This window comes from Sapajus apella, unplaced genomic scaffold (assembly GCF_009761245.1).
Source record: "Sapajus apella isolate SASKATOON/1434 unplaced genomic scaffold, GSC_monkey_1.0 scaffold6, whole genome shotgun sequence".
Lineage (NCBI taxonomy): Eukaryota > Metazoa > Chordata > Mammalia > Primates > Cebidae > Sapajus > Sapajus apella.
This window is the reverse complement of record NW_022436946.1, coordinates 59,627,571-59,631,894: the sequence shown is the minus strand read 5'-3', so window position 1 is coordinate 59,631,894 and position 4,324 is coordinate 59,627,571.

Below are 4,324 nucleotides of genomic sequence, written 5' to 3'. Positions count from 1 at the left end.
AAGTGATCCTTCCACCTTAGCCTCCCAAAGTGCTGGGATTACAGGTAGGAGCCACTGTGCCCAGCTAAAATTATGCTGTTTTAAACCGAGTATTGAAGCTTGCAAATCATGAAAAATGAAAAAGCTAAACCCTTCCCTATCTTCCACTTCCCATTACAGATATAAGGTATAGTTGTGTGGTTGAACACTTCATTATAAGTTAACCTCACTTAGGCATGGCTTTGATTCTCAAAGAGACTCAATTATCTTCATTCAGTTCTCATGGCCAAGGCCCGCCTGCCAGCCAAGTAGCCTACAAATGCATGTGTTTCATCACAATAGATGCTGAGTGTGTACAGAGCTATAAATGCTACTTGCAGGAACCCACTGAACTCACCAATAAGGATCTGTTAATTGTTTTTGAAGTAAGCTAGAGGGCATATGTAAAATACTCTTGTCTCAAGAAAAGTAAGGATGTCTCCTTCCACACAAATACTAATACTTGAAATAATTGAAAGGAAATAGATTGAAATGAAATTTCAATTCCATAATTAATTTATGGAATTGAGAACACATCCACTTATTTTAAGGGTTGTGACAATACTGAAGTGAGCTAAATGGTTTTACTTTAACATTGCTGATGTGTGGATTGGTGAATGTACTTTCGTATTACTGTAGGTACTGAAATTTCCCATACATAGCAAGCCCTGAAATTTAGTTGTAGCAATTTTCTTGATAACATCAAAATGAAATTGTTCTTCCTATACATGGATTATTGTGATTGTTGTTATTTCAGCCACACACAGTAGTGGGCTCCATGGTTCTGGAGGAGGGGATGTAGGCACAGGACTGGGTTATATCAGGGACTCTCCATGCTCAAAAAACTCAGCATATAAAAAGCTGATGGACTGGCCTTTTTTTTTTTTTTATTGTACTTTTGGTTCTGGGGTACATGAGCAGATCATGCAGGATTGATGCATAGGTATATACATGGCAATGTGGTTTGCTGCCTCCATCACCCCATCACCTATATCTGGCATTTCTCCCCATGTTATCCCTCCCCAACCTTCCCACCTCCCGTTGTCCCTCCCCTACCCCCACTAACAGACCCCAGTGTATGATGCTCCCCTCCCTGTGTCCATGTGTTTTCATTGTTCAACACCCGCCTATGAGTGAGAACATGTGGTGTTTGATTTTCTGTTCTTGTGTCAGTTTGCTGAAAATGATGGTTTCCAGATTCATCCATGTCCCTACGGAGGACATAAACTCATTGTTTTTTATGGCTGCATAGTATTTCATGGTGTATATATGCCACATTTTCCTTGTCCAGTCTATCATTGATGGGCATTTGGGTTGGTTCCAAGTCTTTGCTATTGTAAACAGTGCCGCAATGAACATACATGTGCATGTGTCTTCATAACAGAACAATTTATAATCCTTTGAGTATATACCCAGTAATGGGATTGCTGGGTCAAATGGAATTTCGATTTCTAGGTCCTTGAGGAATCACTACACTGTCTTCCACAATGGTTGAAGTAATTTACACTCCCACCAACAGTGTAAAAGTGTTCCTATTTCTCCACATCCTCTCCAGCATCTGTTGTCTCCAGATTTTTTAATGATCACCATTCTAACTGGTGTGAGGTGGTATCTCAATGTGGTTTTGATTTGCATTTCTCTGATGACCAGTGATGATGAGCATTTTTTCATATGTTTGTTGGCCTCATATATGTCTTTTTTTGAAAAGTGTCTGTTCATAACCTTTGCCCACTTTTAAGGATTTTTTTTTCTTGTAAATCTGTTTTAGTTCTTTGTAGATTCTGGATATTAGCCCTTTGTCAGATGGGTAGATTGCAAAAATTTTTTTCATTCTGTTGTTTGCCGGTTCACTCCAATGATGATTCTTTTGCTATATAGAAGCTCTGGAGTTTAATTAGGTCCCATTTGTCTATTTTGGCTTTTGTTGTCTGTCAGTGCTTTTGGTATTTTAGTCATGAAGTCTTTGCCTATGCCTATGTCCCGAATGGTTTTGCCTAGGTTTTCTTCTAGGGTTTTTATGGTGTTAGGTCTTATGTTTAAGTCTTTAATCCATCTGGAGTTAATTTTAGTGTAGGACATTTTCAAAAATGAAGCAAGCTGAACCTTCACCAAAGATAGTTTGAGAAGCACTAGTTTAAAATGTTGCCTATGACATAACAGGTGTTCAGTATTACTTGATGAATATATGAATGAATGGATGGATGAATGAATAAATAAAAATATACCAATGATTGGTTAAAAGATTTCCCTATAGCAGTGTTTATGTATTGTGTATGACAGTTTGCTTGTCCAGTATTTATTATCTGAGAATGAACATTGAGTTAAGAGTCTTTCACTTAAAGTTGGTGCGGTGGCTCACACCTATAATCCCAGCACTTTGGGAGGCTGAGGTGGGTGGATCATGTGAGGTCAGGAGTTTGAGGCCAGCCTGGCCAACATAGTGAAATCCCTTCTCTATTAAAAATACCAAAAAAAAAAAAAAAAACATTAGCCGGACGCGCTGGCAGGTGCCTATAATCTCTGCTACTTGGGAGGCTGAGGCAGGAGGATTGCTTGAACCCAGGAGGTGGAGGTTGCAGTGAGCCAAGATGGCACCACTGTACTCCAGCCTGGGTGACACAGCAAAACTCTGTCTCAAAAAAAAAAAAACCAGTCTTTCATTTATTAACCATGTTCTCTGCGTGTTCCATCAGTCTCTCTCAGCCTTTAGAATTTCCACATTCAGGTTCAAATGTAACAGAATGTGAAAGTATTTTTTGTAAAACTGGATTTACAAATGTGAGGTTTCATTGTCACTAAAGTGTAAGCCATTTTTATTCTAAGATCTAGCATCATCGCCTTTCCCTATAAAGTATGAATTATGAAAGAAACTAAAGAATGTTGGAACTCCAGTTCTCTACTGCCTAACCCCTCTGCACATCCAGATGATGTCCACATTGTGTCACAATGATAAGAAACCTTCAGATTCCTACAGCACCTTCTGAACAACCAGACAGAGAATATATTATGTTTGATATAGTTTTAGTCAAATATATTTTAACTCTTTAAAAATTAATTATTCAAGACAGGCACAGTGGCTCATGCCTATAATCTCAGCACTTTGGGAGGCCAAGGCCGAGAAAGATTGCTTAAGGTCAGGAGTTCACTTGAGACTGGCCTGAGCAACATAGATCTTGTCTCTACAAAAAATTTTAACAATTAAAAAATATATTCAATATGACACATGGTACTTGCCCATTAACCAAACAATATTATTAACCAAATATTACTATTCATGCCAGTAAAATCTATGAAGTACTATAGATGATCAGATATATTATGTGGTTTTCTCCAAAATTATCCTTCAAAAAAGAGGGCGTTGCTTTATATTTGGGTCCTTATGAAGTCATATTACAGAGCTCTTTGTCAATTACATGACTTTCACAGAAAATATTGCCTTAAGAAAACACATTAGCATGGAAATTATTCAATTGATTCTAGTTTTAGATACTCATGTCGGTCACCCAGAATTGCTAGAAAAGATAACAAAGACATTTAACATGAATTTAATCACTAATTCCTCACAATCATTGGTGTGACTATCATGTAAATAAGTCTTTTAAATATCACTTTAAAAAACAATGCTGCATATGATTATGTTGCAAAAATTAAGAATAAACATCTAAAAGATGCAATAGATGTACTATTAAGCAAATTGATAATTTCCATTGGTGCCTGTTATGGAATGAATTATGTCTCCCTATGGCCCCCAAATTCATATATTGAAGCCCTAACTCCCAACATAGCTGTATTTGGAGATAGGCCTTTACAAGTAATTACGGTTAAATCAGGTCATTGACGTGGGCCCTATTCCAGTATGACCAGTGTCTTCATAAGAAGAATAAATTAGGGCACACGCATGACAGACGGCCATCTACAAGCCACGAAAAGAGGCTTCCAGGGAAACCAAGTCTGCCAACACCTTGGTCTTAGACTTCAGTCTCCTAAACTGTGAGAAAATAAATTTCTGTTGTTTAAGCCACGCAGTCTGTGGTACTTTGCTATGGCAACTTTAGCAGACTCAAGAGTATCCCATAGGCTGGTTCAAATGGTGGAGTATCCCATACAAATAGATGGAAGTTCAGACAGTATGCCCTGGATACATTCCAGATGACTCACAGTGGCCCTAGTGATCATGAGGAAGAAAACAGCAGCAAAGATCTTTGTAAAGAGTTTGATTGCAATTGTTCTATAAAACAATCATGGAAAAAAAAATAGTGTTTTTAAAATAACATTTTTATTTTTATTTTATTTTTTTTTTTTTTTG